Source organism: Octopus sinensis, linkage group LG23, assembly GCF_006345805.1.
Source record: "Octopus sinensis linkage group LG23, ASM634580v1, whole genome shotgun sequence".
Classification (NCBI taxonomy): Eukaryota; Metazoa; Mollusca; class Cephalopoda; order Octopoda; family Octopodidae; genus Octopus; species Octopus sinensis.
In genome coordinates, this window is record NC_043019.1 from 16,163,961 (window position 1) to 16,176,978 (window position 13,018).

General features: G+C 41.3%; 1 long non-coding RNA gene across 1 annotated transcript in view; it reads right to left on the reverse strand.

Moving 5' to 3' along the window:
• LOC118767580 overlaps positions 1 to 1,176 on the reverse strand; it is a 10,282-nt gene extending 9,106 nt beyond the window's left edge. The window contains exon 1 of the long non-coding RNA XR_005003499.1: positions 1,163 to 1,176. This is a non-coding gene — a long non-coding RNA (uncharacterized LOC118767580). The remainder of the gene's footprint in view (positions 1 to 1,162) is intronic.
• Positions 1,177 to 13,018: the final 11,842 nt, after the last annotated feature.

Below are 13,018 nucleotides of genomic sequence, written 5' to 3' on the forward strand. Positions count from 1 at the left end.
GAATTTATGTGTAATAAACTTCTACAAACACAAAATACTTAAACAGTTTTTTCCCCCATCCTTTCGGGGTCGGTAAAATAAATAGCAGTTGGGCACTGGGGTTGATGTAAGACGCCCAGCTCCTCTAAAATTACTCCCGTTCTGTCAAAATTAAAAACAATTGTATCCAAACGATAGTTTCGTAATTTGGTGATCGAAAGTTCGAAATGATAATGAAGATAAAAACTAGAAAAGTAATCGACTGCTTAATTGGTCGTTCGATCCGACAATCAGTGAATTGGTTTGTCAGACTTGCTTGGAGACAACTGAAAGGACATACCTGGGGTACCGAGGTTACGTCATTGATAAGTGGGGTACCGAGGGCACGTCTCAAAGGACAGAGAGAAAAAGACTCGGACAAACTGATCGATTGAGTGGTTGATTGACTGGTTAATCAATCAACCGGCCACTTAACTGGTTCGATGGTTAATTAGTTTAACCAGTTTTAATTAAGAGAAATGAAATAGAATCAACCCGTATGCTTTTTGTGGGCAAAATGGTTCTTCCGGCAAACGGCATCTGTTTCAACACCTTACATCAAGACTCGAAAAGAAATACAAAAATCATGTGTGTGTGCGTGTGTATAGATAAATGGATAGATAGATGAATATGCATATATATATATATATATATATATATATAACACGCATAAACATATATATGCATACATACATACATATATAAATATATAATATTATATATATATATATATTATATATATATATATAATATATATATATAAATATATAACATATATATATATATATACATACACACACACATATATATAGAGAGACGTTGTATTTGAAAGCTTTTGAACTATCAAGATAAAATAATGTTACGTAACAAACCAAATTGAACTCTGCTCATCATCATCAGCAGCAGCATCAACACACACACACACACACCGCACACGCACACACACACACACACGTGTCTCTGTACAAACATTCCGTGCCGTTCCGTGCTGTTTCGGCCTACTTAGAATAGATCGCGTTATTTACTTAATCACCTCGGCAACTACTAAAACAACCCGCTCTACCACCACCACCACCACCACCACCACCACTGCCTCCGTCATCACCGTCTCCACCACGGTTCCTACCCCCACCCCCAATGCTACCTCTTCTTCTACCACTCTCCCCACCATCTCCATCGCTATCATCACTATCACCCCCACCCAAACTAAATGGCCCCTGCCTCTATCACTACCACCACCATCATCCCCACCATGACATCAGGTGAACGAAGGACCTTCATATGGCGGTCGGGTGGGAGCTCGCTCGATCTGCTCTAAAATCAGCCACCCACCTTATGCCCCCCCCCCCATCCTCTTCATTAGGAGCGTAACACAATGTTAGTGGCCATCTCTAACCACCAGAGGGCGGTAAAATCGACATTGTTAAACTTTTCTTCTTCTCTATTGACCTGTTGAACAGTTGCAAGTGGTCGGCTGCAAGAAAGACGTGTGCAGGGAGACAAGATGGCCGATGCTGTATGGAGAAAGACTTTAATGGAATGCTCGGGATAGGCCGCACAAACGGGAGAGAAACCTTCATGGGGAATGTGAGGAGGGAATCGAATGACCAGCTGAGTGGAGTTTGCTTGCTCATTTTGGACAGTGCCAGGGTCGTTGAAGAAAAGATATATATGTAGAATTTTAGAACGGGGTCTTCTTTCTTTCGTCATCCTTTGACCATCCATTCACCCTTCAGATTTTTGTGAGGTATTGCAGAGTTTTATTCTGCCACTTATCGCAATAACCTGTAGCGTTAGAATTATTGAGCTGTGTTTTCTTTTCTTCTTTGAGTTCAGCTCTACTTTGATTGACGAAGGTTGTTCCATATCCTACAGCTTCAGTAACAACCGGTACGAAGCCTAACGTGTGCTTAAGGTACGGATTATATGGACTCGTCATCAATAATCCAAAGAAATCGCTTTCCTTCTCTATCAATATTCAAAGGAACAGCTCTCCTCCGCAACGAAACAGGTTTAATTTCCATCATTATTGATTCCATCTATCGATCTCAATACGTTTATTTTTGTTGTTATTTTGTTACTTATCCTTCCCTAGTCTATTCCAGATTGTTCTGGTTACCACGTCATCTCTTACGTGAGGGTAAACATCCAGACTACATTTTGGGTCAGATGACACCTTCTGTCTTTTGCATACAAGTTACGTGGTGAGTTTTTTTCCCTCCAAGAATGCATGGAGGCACCCTGCAACATTTAGATCTCTTTATTCCAAGCTCGCCTTTTACCGGGGTTTATTCTCTCTATGGCTTCTTCCTGCCTCAACCCATACAAGTCTCCTACAACGCTTGAAACTCTTTTCCCCAAGCCTGCTGCTCGATTATTGCCTCCATAATCCATACTTATTGTTTCAATTATCCATGTTCATACAACCTTCTCAGCAAACTTGTCTATTGTTGTTGTAATCTTAAGTAGGATTTTCCAATGTTCCTTTCAATTAGATCTCTATCAGATTATATTTCACATCTCTCTTCCCCCCCCCCAATTCATTAATTAACCTAATGAGGGTTTTATTTTACTTCGAGCAGACCTGAGCGAGGGAGTCGCTCGGTTGGCTTTTTTCTTATTTTTTATTTTTCTCTGCTGGGAAACGCTGCTTTGCTTTTACAATCCACGCTTAATGGGATTATTAATATGAATATGTATATGTGTGCGTGCATGTATCCTTGTATGTATATGTTTGTGCGTGTATATATATATATATATATATATACGTGTGTGTGTGTGTGTGTAAGTATACTTCAATACATATCTATATGCACACTCACACACACTTAGGTAATTACGTCATACCTGTCCCTCTTCATCTCTCCATCCTACCCTTTACCCTCTTCCCTCCATATAACCATCTTTCTCTTCTTCTTTCTCTCCCATTGCGCTATATTTACCCACTTTCTTTCCTTCCCCCTACTTCCCCCTCTCTCTCTCTTTCTCTTCTCCAGAAGGCTTCCTTAGATCTCCTTCTCTCTTTCCTTTCGCACATCAATGTATTTGTTGTTATTACTAACTACTCCCCCCACACACACGCCTCTCCGCCTCCACCTCTCCGTCCCTCACACACAGGCGTCATCCCAGGCCAACATAAACAACCTCATTCCACACTTGCACTCACTCTACAAACAGACAGACCCAGAACACACATCCTCCAATGGGAGGGGGGTCACCTCTACCTAACCTACTTCAACAGCACACACACACACACACACACACACACACACACACACACACATATCCTGTGCCATCCTTCCCTACTCATTAGCAACATACAATTAAAACCCCGAATATACAAACCTCGGTTGATCTTCCGTGGCTCTCATCGCTTATATAACATACCAAGCACCTGGACCGAGTCTTTTCTGGTTTCATAACTTAAGACTCAGATTTAGGTCTTTTCATGACTCCACCCGCTAGGACTTCTCATAAGGCTGGACCTTAACCCACGGCTTATAAATGACTGAGCTTGTAACCCCACCGGCGCCAGTCCCAGGTGGATCTCGTTCACGGCTGAGTGCATTTGAATTAATGAGAAATGAAGTGTTTTGCTCAAGAAAGCAACGTACCGCCCACTCAGGGAATGGAAACCTCGATCTTATAATCATGAGAATAATACATTAAACACTTGGTTCCGTGGCTTGGCCACGGCTCAGTAGGACTCAAAAGAAATACAGCCATAAGAATTCATTCATCCAGAGAAGGGCAATTCGAGTGTGGACGAGAGGCTGGACATCCTTCAGCTTCAGATCCACGCTTCTCTCATTATCTTTTCCATCACTTCTATAACGGCCATATATTCTTGGGGCTGGCTGGTCCTCTACCTTCTCTTCTCAGACATACTCATTCATCTCTTCACCTCCCGTCGCTTTTGTTCTTTCCGATCTCCTTCCAACTCGATATTAACCCATTCCTTTCTTCTCCGGGACATCATCCCACTGGAATCTGCTCTTGCTGATGTCTTTCCTGCTGGTATTGACTTGTAACTATTTAGAAGACGGCACATTAACAACATCGACCCATTTGAGGGTCATCAAGGATATGGGCTAAGACCATTTCTTCAGGCACAACAAGTGAAAATATCAAGAAATAAATAAAACTTCAGTGACCAATTCCTTTTAAGGAAATTACCACAAAAGGTCACATGACCTATGACCGCCTTCTTCAGAAACTTCACCTCCGTTTAAAATTTCGGTCACCAGCTAAGAACATAAATGCATACATATATATATATATATATATATATATATGTGTGTGTGTGTGTGTGTGTGTGGTGTGTGTGTGTGTGTTTGTGTGTGTGTGTGTATGTATGTATGTATATGTAAAGGGCAAAGACCCCTTTCGGTCGTGAATGACCATGGGATTGCACCCTTCCGAAGCACAAGCCGGAGCAAAGTTGTTTATAGAAGACCAGGGGTCACCCATGCATACCAGCCTCTTCTCTCCACGCCATTAATGTTATCCAAGGGAAAGGCAAAGGTCGATACAGCAGTGACGTCACCACAACTCATTTCTACAGCTGAACGAGCCAGGGCGACGTGAAATAAAGTGTCTTGCTCAAGAACACAACACACAGCCCGGTCCAGGAATTGAACTCACCACCTTTTGAATGTTAGCCAGACGCTCAATCCTGTGAGCCATGTGCCTTCACACACACACACAAACACCACACACACACACGCACACACACACACATATAACTGAAATAATATGACAGAGGAATCCTCTAACACATCTGGATGTGTTACAGTTGTTTCTGTGCCAACTCTGTAATTTCAGTTTACGTAATATCTGCAGTTTTAGACTTTTTAAGTGGCACTTCAACAGACTTGCATCAAAGGTGCGCTCTTGCGTTGTGCCTCTTCCGGACAAGACTGGACACAGCTGCAAGTAATATATGCAATTGTGTGAGTGGGTATTAGCCGCAGCTGTGTCCAGTCTTGTCCGGGTTGGCAGAAAGTGTCAGAGAACGTCACATAGTCTATGACGACCTTCCCCTTCAAAAGATGTATCCCCATGCAACATTGTCTAAGGGTGTATGTATGTATGTATGTATGTATGTATGTATGTATGTATGTATGTATATTGCTGTATTTCAGGATGGTTATTTTTTTGTTTTTCTGCCAAATAAACACATGCACTATACATTCGTTCTTCAATCGTTTATTACTGTTCTTATTATTTTACTTCATGTCCTTTGTCCGGAAATCTTTCGTCACACATCTGTGACCTCTTCAGCGACACTTTCCAGTTTCGTGTGTGCTCTTGCTCTGCTCAATCCAGAGAATGGATTTTCCGGACAATGGAAATGAGTTAGAATAAGAAGTGTAATATACGAAATAATCACGATTACCTATGTACCGATCAGTTTCGATTGGATATTAACAATCGAAACTGATCGGTACATAGGTAATCGTGATTATTTCGTATATTTTCATTTGTCTTGCTTATTTTTAACACTTTGGTTGGTGCTGAGTCTTTATTTGAGAACACGTTCTTCGTGGAAAATAGCGATTTTGACGTCTATATCTAGCATGTTGACCGTCCACTTTTAGTGGTCAGTCCTTTAAATTTTGTGTATATATATATATATATATTATATATATATATATATATATAATATATATATATATATATAATATATATATATATATATACACGATGGGCTTCTTTCATTTTCCGTCTACCAGATCCACTCACAAGGCTCTGGTCGGCCCAAGGCTATAGTAGAAAACATTTGACCAAAGTGTCACGCAGTGGGACTGAACCTGGAACCATGTGATCGAGAAGTAAGCTTCTTACCACACAAATACTCCGGTATATATATATATATTTTTTGCCAAATAAACACACACACACTATATATTCGTTCCTTACTCGTTTATTACACTTCTTATTCTAACTCATGTCCATTGTCCGGAAAATCTATTCTCTGGATTGAGCAGAGCAAGAGCACACACGAAACTGGAAAGTGTCGCTGAAGAGGTCACAGATGTGTGACGAAAGATTTCCGGACAAAGGACATGAAGTAAAATAATAAGAACAGTAATAAACGATTGAAGAACGAATGTATAGTGCATGTGTTTATTTGGCAGAAAAACAAAAAAATAACCATCCTGAAATACAGCAATACACACACACACACACACACATACATACATACATACATACATACATACATACATACATACATACATACATACATACATACGTACATACATACATACATACATACGCACATACATACATACATACATACATACATACATACATACATACATACATGCATGCATACATACATACATACATACATACATACATACATACAACATACATACATACATACATACATCTGTATTGCAGCCGGGCGCACGCCCAATTTTAACATGTCTGTCACGACATCCTCTTCTTTAAGATGGCAGGTGCACAAGTCGACCGTCATTTCCGCCCATTGACATTCTCTTTGTAATATTTTTAACTTCATTCTACTTATTTTTCATTTCAAATTCCAGCGAGTTACAATTTAATTTCTTTCATCAACGATTATTTATTTCAATCTTATTAGCGCCTTCCAGGATCCACAATATTAAATAAATACCAGTCAGCTTCTGGGGTTAGACTTGATCGACTCGACCTGTTTGCCACCAACCAAATTTCTAGTCCGTTCTATTGTGTATGAGAACGTTGCCTCCCGTGCGAAGAAACGAACTTACACGAACAGCAAGTAAACTTCCTGTCACATGTCTTTCGTTATTTCTTCAACTTTGAGAGACTAACGTATTTGATGCCAGACGCAGGGTTATACACGACGCACCCCAAGTTCAGCAGCTCTTATTCAGGGGAAAAAGTTTTTAGGGCATAAAATTGTGTATTTTAGGCCCAACTTTGCATATAAGACCCGACGCGATTTCCTGAGAATTTCGTTTCTTGTTTTTATTTTTTTTTTTTGGAGAAAGGGACATCTTAAATGGCGTCTGATACGATGGATCATGAATTGAGAGTTTAACATTTCTTAAAGCACGAACATATAACAACCGAGTGTGTAGAGGACGCGTACTCGACAAAGGTATAAAACCTGGGTCTACTTGATGGACACGGCGTACCCACCAAAACATAGTCAGCTGGTCATTTCGTAATGATATGATAATAACCATTGATCATAAATAGGGGTCATAGATTATGACAGAGAACTGGCAAATGAGAGCGGGGGAAGAGAACTAAACGAATCGGGGGGGGGAGTGACACTCCACCAATCCCTGCGCTTTCCAACATCGTTAAATTGTGTAAATTGAAAATTCTTTAAGCCAGATCAATTTTTTTTTTCTTATAAGAATACCATTCTTCCTATTTTTCACAGAAAGCCAGCAACTATGAGGGGAGGGTGCCAGGCGATTCAAATATTCGACTGGTATTTATGTTATCGAACCCGAAAGGTTGAAAGGCAAATTCGACTTCAGTGGTATTTCAGCTCAGAACGTAAAGAGCCGGAAGAAATGCCACTCAGCGTTTTGTCCGGCGTGCTAACGGTTCTGTCAGCTCACCATCCCTTCTGTAATAATAATAATAATAATAATTATTATTATTATATTATTATTATTATTATCCTTTCTACTATAGGCACAAGGCCTGGATTTTCTAGGAAGTGAGTGCAGTCGTTCACATCGATCCCAGTGTTTCACTGGTACTTAATTTATCGACCCCGAAAGGATAAAAGGCAAAGTCGACCTCAGGGGAATTTGAACTCAGAATGTAGCGACGGGCGAAATACCTCTAAGCATTTCGTCCAGCGCGCTAACCACTCTGCCAGCTCACTGTTTTTTGTTTGTTTGGTTGTTTTTTTTACTTAATAATAATAATAATAATAATAATAATAATAATAATAATAATAATAATAATAATAATAATAATAATAATAATAATAATAAATGCCCTGATGCAGTACCAGGCAGTGGCTCTCATGGCTTCTGATCTTTACTGATTGGAAGTGTTATCATGTACATTGTTTTGTCTTGGTATAAAAGATGGGCTACAGCAAATATTCTGCTCAATACCACAGATTTGCTTGTCAGTTGTTTGACCTTAACCAGTTGAGCATGTCCCTTCGTGGCTGACAATATGTGCATCTCTGATCACGAGCAGAAGTAGTGGGGAAGCATCATGGCCACGTGTTGGGGGGGATTCTTTGGGGTTTGAATAGTTCACCTCTGGAAACATGGGTGGTTCTTTCAACATCCTTAAACAACCCTTATTCAGAGACCTTTTGAGCGGGATGGGCTATTCAACCTGAAGAAAATTCTAACTGGGCCCCACCTGCAAGGTCATGTGCTGTTTATCTTGATATGAGATCACCATGTCGCGCACATATGGTTATGATGCATGTGCCTGGTGTACCCTTATCAGACTGGTAGTCATGATGGGTATATTGGGCTTCGTATATTTTACCCCAGTGTCACTTTGATGGCATGCACTGCTCTCTCACTCAATAATAATAATAATAATAATAATATAATAATAATAATAATAATAATAATAGGCCTGAAATTTTAAAGGAAAGAATTAGCTGATTACATCGACCCCCAGTATCCAAAAAGATTGACCCCCCCCCCACCAAGGATGAAAGGCAAAGTCGACCTCTGTGAAATGTAAAAACAGATGCAATGATCACAAAGTAATTGGTCGAAGAATGCTTTAACGATTCTGCCAGCTCATGGCATTAATAACAATAATGATAATAATAATCCTTTCTACTCTAGACACAAGACCTGGAATTCTTTGGTGAGGAGGGGGAGATGGGTCGATTACATCGATTGCACTGTTCAACCGGATCTTGTTTCATTGACCCCGAAATGATGAAAGGTATAGTCAACCCCTGCAGAAATTGAACTCAGAACGTAGAGACGGATTAAATACCTATTTCTTTACTACCCACAAGGGGCTAAACACAGAGGGGACAAACAAGGACAGACAAACGGATTAAGTCGATTATATCGACTCCAGTGAGTAACTGGTATTTATTCAATCGACCCCGAAAGGATGAAAGGTAAAGTCGACCTCGGCGGAATTTGAACTCGGAACGTGGCGGCAGACGAAATACCGCTAAGCATTTCGTCCGGCCGGTTAACGACTCTGCCAGCTCAAATAATCTAAAAATTATTTTGTTATATTTCTCATGCTGCATCATCAAACAAGTTCTGTAATCTGCTGCTCGGGTGTTTTCTAATCTAATAATACAGAGTCCGAAACCAAGATTAAATCAGGTTTTTGTCTTGAAGTTACATTTATGTGACAAGGGCTTGCTGGGCACTGTGGTACGGTGGAGTAAACAACAATAGCCGTATACCTCTAGAACTGACCACCCCTCTTGACTGGTTGCTCTTTACATTATCGATGTCTCAGTCTATGTTCAATACACTTGTGGCGATTTTGATTCATTTATTTATTACCCTTCGGTGATGATCAGTGTCTACCAATGGGTGATCGGATCTATCGATTTGCGCTTGGGGGGGTCGGGTGGAGAGAGGATGAAAAACAGGCACTTCTATGTACCCCGGTGCTAGTACTTGTTCTATAGACCCTCATCACCGCAAGCTCATCATCATCATCATCATCATCGTCAACAGCAGTATTTTAACATCAATATTTTCTGTCTCCTCTCTCTCTCTCTCTCTCTCTCTCTCTCTCTCTTCTTTTCTCTCTCTCTCACTTCCTTCCCGTTTCTCTCTCTCTTTCCTTCTCTTCCTTTCTCTCTCCCTCACACACACTAAAAGTTTGGTCGTCTCTCACAAACGCGTTTTACCTGGTAGCTTGTACCTCCTCCTCCTCCTCCTTCTCATTATCAACACCATCGCCATCAACAACTTTTTCTATCTTTTATGCCCTTTCTCTCTCTCTCTCTCTCTTTCTCTCACTCTCATCTCCTTCTCGCTTTTTCATCCCCCCTCTTTCTCTCTCTCTGCCTCTTTCTTTCTCTTTTCTCTCATACAAACTGAAACCCTCGGTCAGTCAACAGCTTGTAGCATTGTACCGTGCTTTCGCTAACTGTTATAGGTGCCTGTGATATTGTCACGAGCAGACGCAGACACCCTTCCCTCGTCCTCCCCCACCTTCACCCCACAGTTCACTCATGAGGAGAGAGTGAGGCGGAGGCTGCGCCAGTATTCGGCTGAAGAGGATGAATCAGTTTGGAGTGAAGAGCCTTGCTCAAGGGCACAGTGCGCTGCTCGGTGCAGTGATCGACCCCACGACCTTATAACCGTTGGCCCAACAATCTAACCATTGGCCAATAGAGACATCCGAACCCAGATGCATATGCACGCCATCATGTCCCTATACTCTCTCCCTCTCTCTTCCCTTCTTTCTGTCTCTCTTTCTGTACTCCTCCCCCCCCCATTTATATCAAATACCCAAAGCTTGGCTCGTTTTACTTTTATAAAACTTATTTTATTCAAATCTCCCTCTTTTCTCTTTGCCTCTTTTTCTCTCCTTCTTACACACACACACACACAAGCGTACATACACACACAGACATAAATTCAAGCAGGCTCTTCCCCGCCACCACCCTCTCTCTCTCTCTCCAAAATGTCCACCAAGCACTCTCTTTCTAACACCATCTATGTCTCTGTCTCTCTGTCTCTCTCTCTCTTTCTCTGAACTCAATCAGGCACTCTCTTCCTCTCTTACACTCTCTTTTTATTTTTCTCTTTCTATCTCTCTTTCTCTCTCTCTCTCTTTCACACACACACATACACACTACAATAATCCGCCCAGGCTTTTACACTACCATCACCTTTATCTCTTTCTTCTTTTCTCTCTCTCTCTCTCTCTCTTTCTCTCTCCGCCACCACCACCACCAACACCACCACCACACTCTCACACCACCGCCACCGTCGCCATTTCTCCTCTTCTTTCTCTTTCCTTCATTTCCTGTTGCCGCCATTAACATTTCTGCAATTAGTGTAAACATCTTTGTTAATGAGCTGTTCACATATAAACACCACGCTCGTCTTGTCATTGTTGCTGCTGCTGTTGTTAAAACTTCCATAAACACTTGTTGTTGTTCTTCTTCTCTTCTTGTAAACGCCGACCATGTTTATTTTTTCTGCTTTACGTTTTTCAATTCGATTCTACCGTTTTCTTTTCCTCTTGTGGCTGTTGTTCTAAGTAGTGATGGGTGTCCTTCATTGTGAAGTACGGTATAGCGAGTACAACAAGATGGCTGACTCGCTAAAGCAGCAGACAACACGTTTTGTCGTATATATCTGCGGTGGACTCGTGGTTGAGTCAAATTAACAACGAGCAGCAGCAACATATTGTAATGACTTGTTAATTAAGATATGGCAAATTAATTTTTTTAACAAATTCTATCAAAAGATATCTGATGAAATCGCTGAACAATCTCACGGCAGCCAGAAATTCGTGGAAACAGCGGGGGTGGGGTGGTGTTTTTGTTTTTAAGATAACTCATTTGTTTTGTGATCACAAAATGAAAGTAAAAATGTTGTCACTGTTCGACAATCTTCAGACGGCGCGCGTGTCAAATACATTTTCCCCCAACTATTTTTCGTTGTTGTTGCTGTTCTTCTTCTTCTACAAATATTTCCACTAATATCAAAATTTTGGTGGTGAGGGTTGTTCTTACAGGAATGAGTTCCATGATGTTTGGAAACTCGTCCTCGATAAAATATAATTGGCAGCCATTGACTTAAGGGACACTTGGCTACTATTCGTGGAAGATCCGGTGATGTGAGAGAGCAAAAATAGATGGAAAACTCTGGGCCGCGTATAGATTAGAAGCCGCCAGCTGAGATGTATCTTGCTAAAAATCTGTTTGACAAAATATTCGTTTGAGGGTTTAAGGATCCAACAGTAATTTGATGGGTTACAAACGAGAGTTTGTAAACTTAAAGAGAAAATATTTCTCTCGACACGAATGTGGAGCTTTGCAGATTCTTGCGTTGTTCACCCCGGGTTCCTTCTTAGCTTTTCGACCCCTTATCGTAAAGACACCATCCCTGTTGCTCGGTGGTTTTCAAACTGACAAATATCTGCTCTTACCTTTCATAAAATACATTCGAGAACATGTTTACCACCAACCCACCTTTGCTAATTAGAATTCGTGTTGCTTTGTTTTTTGACAAGGTTTCAAAATTTAAACCCTGTTTATTTTATTAAATACCAGCAAGTAGTCTGCACCCCCATATTTACAATCCCCAAAGGCACCCCCACCTCCCAGCTCCACTCTTACCTCTGTCCCATGAGGATCACTACCTTAATTTGATTGATATTGTTGTATTAGTGATATTTTGTTCATAAAGTAGCCTTGTAGACAATAATGCTGTTAATCTTGTTGTTGCTGTTGATGATGATGGTGTGTCAGTGATGCTTTGTAGCTTTGTTGTTGTTAACGACGTTGTTGTTGGTGTTGGTGTTGAGCGAACGGTCTTCGTCCCAGAGCTCGCAAGGTGGGAGAAGTCCGAATCGTGGTCCTTTGCTATTCGTAAGACCCCCAGAAGAGAAAGCAGGTCAACCCCCGACACCGAGAGCATCGACGGATGGATGAATGCGCATCCAGGCTCAGCGGTTGCGTAAGAAGTCGGGGACAAGAAACAGGAAGAAAAAGTGAGAGAAAGTTGGAGCGAAAGAGTACAACAGGGGTCGCCACCACCCGCTGCCGGAGCCTCGTGGAGCTTTAGGTGTTTTCGCTCAATAAACTCACACAACGCCCAGTCTGGGAATCGAAACCGCGATTCTTCGACCGCGAGTCCGCTGCCCTAACCATTGGGCCATTGCGCCTCCACGTTGTTGCTGTTGTAGGGGATGCCTGTGTTGTATCAGCGAGATTTCGTTTAGAGTAGCAGTCGTTGTTGTTGTTGTTGTAATTATTTAACCCCAGGTCCTCCCTGGTTGAACAAATCCTAACATCAATCACAGATGAAAACCTCATGTCTTTTATTCA